The sequence below is a fragment of the Excalfactoria chinensis genome, chromosome 2 (genome assembly GCF_039878825.1).
Source record: "Excalfactoria chinensis isolate bCotChi1 chromosome 2, bCotChi1.hap2, whole genome shotgun sequence".
In the NCBI taxonomy this organism is placed as follows: Eukaryota; Metazoa; Chordata; class Aves; order Galliformes; family Phasianidae; genus Excalfactoria; species Excalfactoria chinensis.
This window is the reverse complement of record NC_092826.1, coordinates 8,207,002-8,219,053: the sequence shown is the minus strand read 5'-3', so window position 1 is coordinate 8,219,053 and position 12,052 is coordinate 8,207,002.

Genomic DNA, 12,052 nt, shown 5'->3' with positions numbered 1-12,052 from the left:
TCAGGAAAATCCAAGTAAAATAGGATGCAGTCCCGTGTATTTAAGAGTAAAGGTATATCTCAATGCCAGTTTATCAAAGGATATGGATACATGTGCAACCTACAGGGTGGAGAGAAGGGAAATACTTTATGTTATCTGCTTCTTTGCATTCACTTGTAAAGCAAACCAGTGACCATGAGAAAACACAGTGAAGCATGCATCTCCTCTGCACCAGATCCCCCAGTGGTGAAATGTATCTTCTTTCTCTTAAGGCACAATATCTTCTGAAGGTCCCTTGGGGATGAGGTAATCTTATATCACTAATATCATAGTTCTGTGCTTTTCATTTGGTTAAATAAATATGAATCCGTATTGCTTAAGACCCCAAGGAAGATTAAGTAGTCAGGATGAGAAGTCTGGATGATGGGTGCTGAAATGAGAAGAATAAGGAACATCCATTTTCCACAGGAAAAATCATAGAGAGATATTAGCTTTAGCAGTATACTTATACTTCAGCTACCCCAGTGGCCTGTTCCTTTTGGATCTAGTACATTGCCGGCTTTCTTCTAGGGACCACTGCTGAATTTAGAGAGTAAAAGCCTCAGTGAGAAGTATCTATGCAGTTGATGAGGTAATTTCTACTTCATACTCTCTCAAGAGTACATTTCTTTTCGCTGTTATTGTTCCGACTGTGAAAACAGGAAAACAATATTCATTTTACTTCATATACAGCACAGCACACGAAAACGTCAATACCCACATACTCCAAATATATCCCCAGTTCATGACTAATCTACAAACAAAAGCATTCATCAGGAACGGATTCCCCCCATTTTGTATTCATTATATTTCTTCACTTCTTAACACGTTGTTTTTATAGCTTTACTGATGCAGTCTGCCCTTGTTGCTTTGTGAAATAAACATAAACATATTTTTTTTTTACTATTTTTTTTTTGTCTAAATATTCTTTTGTCTTACTTGATGATGCTTCTGATGGTGACTAATGCTTAAAACACAGTATCCTTATTAGAGTTGCTGCTCTGAACTATATGCATTCCACTTACTTATTTCTAGAGAGGCCAAGGTACCATTTAGCAATGCTTCAAGAAACATTTGTTGGTATTCCCAGTATTCCCTTGGGATAACTCTTCTTGTGCTTCTTGTGCAGATAATCTCCACATTCATAGCTAAGCAGTTCTTCCAGGATTCTGGAAGTTGTTCTCCTCTTCAGTAGCTGTTCTGGCTTGCTTTGAGAGTTCTTAAAAACATCAACATTTAGATGTTGAGAAAGAAACATAAAAATGTTTGGTGGAATCACTGGGACTTCTGCATTTCCTGTTAGCAGCCAGAAGAAATATGGTGAATCTGCATTATTCATTTTTTTTTTGACTGGTCACACTGAGGTAATCACAAGTCTTTTTTTTTTTGCCTGGATTTTTCCAGTTGTCTGTAGCAATACATTTTTACTTATCCTTAAGAAAGGAAAAAAAAGTGGCAGATATAAGTAGATTTAAGAATACAAGTTTTATCCGTAACACTATCCGGATAATGATATCTTTCATTGAAGGTTGTTACCTTTTGTACTCTAAGCTAAAAGGAATTTACTTTTTCGTTTTCCAAATTGTAATTTTTTGCTTAAAACTTTCTCGTTGGAAAAAAAATACACCAACATTCTTACAATTCTCATGGCAAAGGAGGACAGCTTTCCCACACCATCTTCCACTTATACACCTGCTAGTTCAGTTTTCCCCAGAAAGATGAAACTAGCATCCACCTAAAGAAGGATAAAAAGGATCAAATGGAGAAAAAATCTTTAGCAGTGCAAACAGTTTTGTTCTACCTTCATCAGCAAAGTTATGTGAGATGATTCCTATCAAAACTGCCTGCATGCTTCCAATCCATTGTGGCAAGGTATGATGCAGTTTTGCCTCAGATCCTAGCAGTGGTAACTTAGAACAAGACTTTTGACATACTGTTATAGAATATATGCATATACCCAGTCAGTAGGCCACATCACAGCTGATGAACAATTAATTACTCTGTTTTTCATAGATTTGATAATTATTGTGAGGAATCTCTAGGTGGAAGCATTTGCGCACCACAAACACAACCAGTTTTCAGGACTGCTTATGGATGTCATACAAAAACATTTATAAGGAACATGCATACCTAATATCTGTAAACCTGGCAACTATCTGCCTCATAATACACCACACCTTAGCTGAAAACTTTAAGAATATAGGGTAGTCTGAGAAATCCGTAATGGATTTTTGCCAGAGCATGTGCTCCATAAAACTCATTGACTGTTTATCTGAGTTATTTATTTCATTAGAAATAAGGACTCCAGTAAAATTCCTAAATAAGGATTAAAACACTGCTCAATAAAAAGTGGAGGGCCAACTTCTGCTAATCACACTGCCTACTGTCAAATGGGCTTTATAGTGCCAGTAATAATAGAATACAAGTGGAGATAATGGAGAAACAAACTATATAGAAAAAAATAAATGCCATTTTCCCACTTGATTTTAATATAAGGAAGAATCCTGTCTATATGAGGAGCATCTGAGTGATTCCCAGCAGACACAAGCAAGGGCAGGAGGGGAATTCAGTCTGTTCTTTATGTTACAGATGACTCCTGCATTTTTGACTTGTTGGAGTATCATATTGTCTCCGAATCTCCAGGGTCCCAAATCTGCAGTTCTTTTTGTTTTGTTGTGTTTTCTTTTGGCTTGGTGAATGTTTTAATTTGTTTCATCAGACATTTTCCCCTCCATTTAACCAGTATAAGAAGGCCTTATACAAGGGGAGCTGTGCAGCTGAAACAGTTTGTGTCTGTAGAGGAGACTGAAGCACTCTGGGGAGACGTAACATAAAACTGCAAAGCATTTTTGCTGTTACAGTCAAACTCAAACTCTCAGTGGAGCAATATGAAAAGAATGTTAGCTGTGAAATGCACAGTCTGTGAGTGATGCAGACATTTACCGACAGTGGTGAGCAAGTGCTGGGGTCTGCCTCATCCACACAGCCATGGAAACAGTTTCTCAGCACTGAGTGCAGCTTTTCTCCTCTGGAAACCGTGCTGCACCCTTCTTAAAAATTGGGAAAGATGGTGGTAGTTTGTTGCTTTGGTGCTGACATGTTACTGCCTCAGATTTCACAATGTAGTGACATACTGTGAAATGATTTTTGTGTTTTGAATAAGTGCAGCTTCCTAATTTTGCCCATCTTTCTGTGCACATGGCCTGAAGCAAATTGCTGCAAGATTTCAATGGCTGTATTAGCCTTAGGCCCAGCTTATTGACACTGAGCCAGGTACAGCATTGGCTCAAGTGCCCCATGTCTGCTTCCAGAGCTAGGTCAAGATTTATGCCCTAGAAATATTTGGCTTTTCTCTGAAGACAACAACACCAAGAACAGCTAAACAAAGCAAAAGAGAAGATGCTGAAAGAGAAAAATCCAATATAGACACTGGTCGATCGTGAGCAAGACTAAAGAACTAAAGACACCAGCATGTCACCTACAAATAGTGAAGCTTGAGCCACTGGAGATGTAGAATGCTTTTAGGGTACTCCTCCCAGAATGTTTTCACTTATAATGAGCCTGGTATTAAGCATTCAGTGAGGTAGAACTGCCATATAACTGCTATGCAGGTATGAAATCCATAAGAACTAAGGAAACCCAGTATATGACAATGCTCAAGATCATTCCAGTTTGACCAGCAGGTACGTGGTGAGTGTACAGGAATCCCCCAAGTTCATAGCTTTTGGTGTGCTTGAGAAAAGGCTACCTTCTTCACTGATCATGTTTGGAAGCAGAGACTATAATTGAGAGGCCCTCAAATCCTCAGTATTAAGGGCACTAGAACAGGTTGCCTCCCATCCCTAAGACTTCCAAGATGAGGCTGGATCAGGCCCTGAGTAACCTGATCTAGCTGTACGTGTCCAGATTCCTTGCAGGAGAGTTGGACTAGATAACCTTTAAAGGTCCCTTCGAACTCTAAGGTTTCTGTGATTATATGATTCTATGATTTTGTATTGTGACCCCTAAGCACTCCCACCTTTACGCACAGCACAAACAAGGCTAAGTTGCTCCATTTATTGAAACTTACGTTGCTTATCTTTCTGGAGGCCTATCTGTGGCTGGACTTGTTTCTGAAACACAATAGGGTGGCAAATGTAAGATTAGTGTTCACAGATTTTCTAAGTGGGCTGGAAGCTGCTGCTGAACTAATGACTCATTTTCTCTATCTGCAGAACATAGACAGGAACAGCAGGTGTTTTTTTTTGTTGGTTTTTTTTTTTGTTTTTGTTTTGTTTTTTTCCCTCCTGCTGGTGTATCATTTACGAAGAAATATGTGTCAGATGAATGAGAAAATAATGAAAAGATAAATTCTTTGGGCATGACACAGCTAACTTGTGATAAGCTGATGAAGAGCAATGGAAGCGTCAAAACTTTCAGAGCAAACAAACTTTATAAAGTTTACAGAGCAGTTAAAAGAGAGAAATTTTCTTCCACACTTTTCAACTATAGTAAATATTCCACCCATCACCAACTGTCCTCCAGAGATGGTTTTGCTCTTCTGCTAAAAACCAAGGAAGAGCCAAAGAAATCCTAGATGAGATAGGGGAAAAAAGCAAAGCTCCAAAGATTAAGTGACTCACGCAAGATCACTCAGGAAATCTGACAGACATGCCACAGGGTTCCCAAATTCTGTCCTGTTCACATCATTGCAGAAGTGTTTTTCATCCAAGCAGGGTACACCATTTGGAAAGGTTTAGGAAAATATTTTTGTTGGAAAATTACCATTCGTTGTCAGTTTTCCTATGACTCCAAAGTTTTGTAGAATCTTTGGCCAGAAGAGAAACTTTGAACCTAAGATGGAAATTCTAGTCAAAACCAGGGAGGATGAAACAGCAGCAAGCCAGTGTCCCAGAGCCGATTATTGCCTTAAGGTACAGGAAAATCAGATCAAATTCCTAATTCAATTAATATTCCACTACTTATGAAGGACAAAACAGCTGTAAGAAAAGAGCACAAGACAGTCTGGAGGCTAAGATATTAAGTGTGAGTGCAGATAACACAGATTTTCTTATCACAGATTCTTGCTTTCAGCCACTGGCTGAAGACTGCCCCGAAGGGCTCTCTGTAGGTTTCTGTAGCTGATCTGTTAGTTGGACTTTTTAAGTTTTGGGTTTAATTTTGTTCTTTAAATTGAAAAAAAAAAAAAACATTGTCATCTTGAAAGACCATCTGACATTTTAATTTCAAAAATTACTCCTCAAGCAGAAAAAAAAAAGTTATGTCCTTTATTTCTTCCCCAGATTTAGTATCAACAATATGCTTATAGAATTGTATATGAAATATGGTACGGTGGACACAAAACATGTGCTTGCTTTTAAAGATTCAGCCTCCTGCATCGAACATGAATGTCCTAACAGCATACACTAAAAATGTCTTTGCTTTTCACAATTTGGCATCCTGTTCTGCATACACACCTGATGTAACAGGTCCTGAATGCTCAGCTCTCTGAAAACAGGGCCTGTGCATCTCCTCTGCTTCTGTTCAAAGCTCAGAGCAGTTTTAAGCTGAGATAAAATTCATTTCCTTTTAAGTGTGTTTCTGGGTCATGGTTGTTTATGCTGTTTCTAATTTCTAGATGATAGAAAGCTAGCTTGATAGCTAGCTTTCAAGCTTTTCTCAGCTTGAAAATCTTCAGGTCTGAAATCGACAGGTGTGTTTTTTGTTACTGCTGTTGCTGTTACCTTTTGTTTATGAGCTGGGATGCCAATGTTTCAACCTCATTTCTTTCATGCATTTTCCACATCATTAACTGTTTAAATTTCCTGTGCTTGGATGGCTGTTATTTCTCACTATCAATTCCCTCCAACACGGCTGTATTAAAATGCAAAAACTGTTATACAATCAGAATAGGAAAAAGACCAGATGGCATCAATAACTGCTAATATACCCCCTTGTTTATGCTCCAGCATGTGTCTGATAGATGGGGTATGTGTGAGCCACTGATATTCTGTTTGTGTCATCATTTGTTGAGTTTGTTTCTTACTTAACCATATGTTCCCAAGGAAACCTTGAGAGCATAAGGACATTTCACATGCTCCCTCACCTCAGATACATCTGAAATGGACCTACAAAATGGACAGATTTTTAAAACATAAACTCTTTATAGACAGGAAATATGTCCCACAGAAAAAAACCTGTTTTTTTTTTCCCTGAGTTTCTATCCCTGCTTCTTCTCCAACTGTTTTCTAACCAAGGCCGACCAGCCCACCTCTTTACTTGGCTCTCAGTTATGCAGTCTCTAGAGCTATAGTTTTGGCATATATTTATTTATCCAAATACCAGAAGGATGATCAGTATTTGCAGACAGTACTTGGAGTCACTTTCATTGTTCAAGGTCCTAGGACACACAGAATCAGAGTCATAGAATGGCTTAGTTTGGAGGGGATCTTAAAGGTCATTTAGTTCCAATTCCCCTAAGCTCTAGTTTCAATCCAACTAAATTCTTAGACCTTCATGAAAGAAATCCAGAATGCAGACTGTCACTCACTGGCTGGCTGTGCGGACGATGAAAAGAAACAGTCACATCCCTGAAATCTTACATCTGGAGTAAATGGGTAAATATGCCATCCTAGTGCCTCTGTACCATTCATGCAGTCAGCTTCCATCTGTCAGGCTTGGGAAGCAGGTTGGCCCCATGCTCTTGCTGCTGAGTATTCGAGTGAGCTAAGGATTTAATGTACCATGTTGTCAAACCAGAGAGGTCACAGTCACAGTAGAGGGATTTGTCCTCATGGTTTGTGACATCAGATTGGGAGAGTAGGGACATCTTGGGAAAGCAGAAGGGAATGTAATTTTATCAAGGATCTAATGATACTAAGTTGAATTTAAACAAAAAAAGTAGGGGGGGGGGGGGAGGGGAGGGGAGGGTGGGGAGGTTGGGGTAGCTTGATTGTAGTGGGGTTACTTGGGATCTGAAGGAGTATGTTATTTACACTCAACTGTGAGTTTTAGGACAGGGTTCTTATTTCCCAGCTTCCCAAAAATTCCCAGACTAAATTTGGTAGCTGGCAATAAAATCACAGACTTCTGAGCAAGCCCCTTCTGTTCCTATTATAGTTAATAGAAAACAAGTTCACAGAGTCAACGAAGTTTAGGGTGAGTCATTTAACCAAACATGTGTCTACTGTGGGATGACATGAATCACACAGCCCATGCTCCATTGATTATCTAGGAACCCAAAGTCAACTTCTAAAATTGCTGATGCCACATTACGCTGTCTCAAATGGTAGCTTAATTATTGTGCTTTGCCTCCCACCTTAGTTTCTTGACTTATGACAGAGAGATCATACCATCAGCTTCTCAGTGTGCAAAAGATAAATATAATGAGCTCATGTTTGTAGAGTGCTAAGAAAATATTAAATCCAACAAGCTGTGCCTTAACGATATATTCTCAACTCATACCGATGAAGATATTCTGTTTACATATAGACAGCGAGAGAGCCATAAGCTCTGATTATGTTAGCAGCTCTTCAGGGTCTTCACATGACTTTCAACATTAGGTATTTTTTAAGCAGGAATGTTGGAAAAATTGCCTAGAGTAAAGCAGAAGGTTAGCAGCTGAGCTATGGGTAATGAATTTTTGCACATAGTTCCTGTGGATTGCTAATTGGCAGCTATAATGTAACTCTGCCTTGAGCAACCTGCAATTCCCTCATCTATTCCTGAGGGAATACAGATGAATTTTATGTCTCATTTTCTGTTAGATGCTGAATGTCTGAGAAAAGCCGTGGAATCTTTTACGTTGGAAAGAGCCAGATAAATATTATTAATTATTATTGCAAGTCAGGTAATTTGTTCCAAAATTTCTACAGCGTTCATGTATCTAATGAGTCAGGGTGTTTTATACCTCATCAGTCTTCAGCTGATATTTTATGGCTTTCTTGTATCAGAAGGAAACAATTATCATGGCCGTTAAAAGCACAGTTCAGTACAGAATTATTGCTATCATCTATATATTACAAAAATGTCTTAAAACAAATCTTGGCTACAGTATTTCATCAAGGCAACTATGATAAATCAGTGTCAGCAGTAACAGTTGAAATCTGTGGTATCAAGCTACCAAAATTGTTCACTGATTCTCCCAGACAAAATTTTCAACAGAAGAGAAATTGCAGTGTCCTTAAATGGCGGTAAGATACTGTAGACATGAGATAATCTGTGAAGTGATAAAGTCAAATGATAAAATTTTCATTATAGCCATTCATATAAAAGATGACTGGATGGGATAATCATTTTAGGAGCATAACACTATCCACATATATTTAGTCTATTCAGTAACAGTCTGATTTGTCCTTCCCCTCCCCAAAGTAATCATGAAAATTACAGTCAGAAAGACTAAACTGCACGACCACATCCAACTTATAAGACTGTCATGAAATAAAGAAAGGCAATCAGAACAAATAGTGCAAACACATCAAGAGTATTTCATTGGAGCTATATTAGTGCAGTTGCAGGAAATTTATCTAGGCAGAAGTAGTTTGCAAGCACTAAGTCCAGACTTGGCCATGATTATTGCAGTAGGATCATGATCAGGTTGTCATTGAAAGGCCTGAGGCTACATATTAATACTTGGAAGCCAAAGATGGGGTAGTTTCATCCCAGGGCACCTTGCTGTGACCCAGTGATAGATGAGTTATAAATGTGATCTGAGCCTAATAAGACAAGCTTAAAAAGACAGGAACTGTCATAATGTACTTCTAGCAATGGGAAATGAGTGTACTATAAAAAATGAGGAATTAATAGCAGTACTGCAGAAAAGGACCTGGAGATGATTATGGATGACTACTCTGACACCGATCCCTGCTGCCAAAAGAACATTTAATTTTGGAAGAATCTTCTGTGTATAAGATATGTATGTAAAATATTGGTGATAATTATTCCACTGATTTTAGTAGTGGGAAAGACTGATTGAGAACTCAGTGACAAGCTCTGGGCACCAGATATTCCAAATGACTTAGAAATATGGACAAAGAAAGAAAAACAATGGGGAAAAAAGGACAGCAAGCATTGTTGTAAGCAGGGCATGAGAAGGAAAGTCAGTAAGAACTGAGATTAGAGGAAACATGCTGGAAGTTTTCAAATATATGAAAGAAATTGAGTTTCATGCTCTCTGCAAAAAGGACAAGAAGAAATCAGGAACAATTTGTACCTCCCTCAGCTACAGAATTCCACGCATGAGGATGGTGACATTGATTGACAAGGAGTGTAGCAGGCTCTCATTCACTGGATAGCTCCAAAAAGGGATCAGACAAGGTCAGCATATCTGAGCACGGAAACTGCCTACACAGTCACTGGAGGTCCCAGATGCTTACGGTTCTACTCTTCAAACTTATTCCTACTATTTTGCATAGGCAGTGGAGAGAAGGCTAAGTAACAGAATATATTCAAAATGAGCTATAGCTAGATCCAGCACAGATAATATAAGTTATACAGAAGAATCATCTTTAGCACACACATATTGACCTGCGTACAAGGGAGCTAATACAGGAGCTACTACAGATAGCGTCATGTTACGAAGTCTGGCCGAGCCTGGGTTTTATGTATCCTTTCAACTACTATTCAAAGGCTTTCCCTGTAGCAGAGAGGACAAGAAAGTGTAACGAGTGCAGTCCACATAATTTTGGGATTTCTTTGAGCTGCCTTGTAGGGAAAGTCTGCAATGGAAATACCTCAGAGGGAATCAACTAAAGAAGTGTGTTTATTCTGACATTTCTGTGCAGACAGATTTTCAGAGGCATTAACACACACCATATTTATCTTGGATTTAAGCAAAGAACACTGAAGAATACACATCATAAACAAGTTCCCTCTCAAGTACTCTGCTCTTCTTCAGAGCCCATATCTGCCTCCTTGCATCCTCACAGTGCTTCAGCAAATGGTCACGTTCACAGCCTTCTCTGTTGCTCCTCCTCTAGGACATTTCACCACCTTTAATACCAAACCAACATCAAACTTGGAAATCATTCTCATGCTGTCTTCCATCTTCCAGAAACCAGGGATGTGGAAGTGGCTAATTGTACATGTCATCTTGCCAGGCTTGGATTGCACTCAGGAAAAGCAAGTGTGATCCAGCTAAGAGCAATTTGTATTTGTTAGCAGTTATGAAAATCTTGTTTGGACAGCACAGAAAGGAGTGTGAACTAATGTTTCTTTTGAAAAAGTGTGAGGCCCTTGAGGTGATCTATTTTGCTACATGTTCATTAACTCAGTTTTGCTCAAAAGTTCTTTTGCTATCAAGTCTCTCCTCAGAAAAGGGTCAGTCTTGTTTCCCTGCCAAACGAATTCGCATTTATAGCAAGTTTTACTTGTGTTGTTTTTCAGGGGGATAGATTATTTTGTGGCACAATATTATGCCTTGAATGATGTAGATACATCAGGACAAACCAGTTGTTAACCTGACTGTTTGAACAGAGAAACAGAGAGGACTGATTATAGTATTTGTTCCTCCCTTCTCTCTTCAGTGCGATGCTCCCTATTTTCCACCCATATTTCTGTCTAAAACCAAGAAATATATATTCACATGTATTGGCAGATCATATATATATTGAAATAAATTGTGCTAAACTATATTTATATTTGATATTATTTTATATTTAAAAAAATTGTCTATAGTATAAAAATGTTTATTTCTAGTATGGTGTCATTGGAAACAGAGCCCTTACACTGAAGCAAAAATAATAATAAACATGGTGCTTTCATAAAGATCTATACATGCATTTCAGTAAGTGAAAAAAAAAAAAAAAAAAAAAAAAAAAAAAAAAAAAAAGTTGGATGAAATAAAATTGTGCCACATTTCTTAAGAAAGTATAGTAAAATAAAAATTTCTGCATTCAGTGGCAGCTCCTTGAGGAAGCTGGAGATATTCCTGGGAAGTACATATGGGAATAAACGATGCAAAATACAGGGCTTATGAATAACAAGATATATCAAAACCCATTATGAGTTTCATCTTCTAAAGTGAAATAATTTTGTGGCTCTCAAATAGCCCAAATAGACTGTCACACTGACAGGTCTCAAATGGTTTACTTGACAAACTCCTTCGAATCTGCTTGTTTACCACATGTAAGTGGTACCAGATCTCTCTCATTTCATAAAGTATTTATTGCTTTCCCATTGACAACTGGTGTGGCAGCTATGTAATTTTAGTTTTTATTCCAAGCTGAGGAAATCAGAGTGCTTCACTCTAACTAATTAAACTTCCATTTTGCCTAAAGCAACTAATATAACTTAAATAGACTGGGCAAGAGATTTCCTCAAAGTTGTGTACTGATTTTGTGCCTTAAAATCACGATTTTCAGTAACTGGGTGAGGTTAAATCACCATGAGATATCTTGTTCTGTGAACTCAGTGCTGTGACAGTTGGAGATCTCAGACAAAGACTTTGTAACAGTTCTTTAATTAAGATGAAAGAATGATTGCCCTATTCATGAGAAACCGTGGGTATTACTCCTAACACAATCAGCAGCAGATCAGGATGCACTTTTCTGAAGCAGCATTTCCTGTTGTAGCGTGTTGGTGTGTGGAGATCTAATGAGGAGCAAAGAGTCTCTGAGGAGCACCTCCATATTGCCTAACTACATACTCTGCAATGCTCAAACACGGTCTGCTCTTCTGGTTAGAGGTACACAAAAGTAAAGTGAACAGTCTCTGCCTGAGCATACTCTGTACCTCAGGATTTGAGAAGACAAATTCAGATCAGACTCTATGATTTAAATTTTGGCCTCAAGAAAATAAGGAATAACAAATTTTCTGTGTATTTCACTAGGTTGTAACTGAAGTGAGAACACAAGTCATATTAGGTAGACAGGAGATGCTGTACAGGAAGACAGCCTAATAATGGCAACCAGGTGTTCCAGCACGTGGCAGCTGAAGGCTGCTGGACATAGCTGTTCAAAGCATGCCCGTGAATTTGTATGGAAGGGACATGGCAGAATAAACACTCCGAGGAAGGAAAAGAAAATGAAGGAGAATGTCTCTTGTTGACTTCCACTAT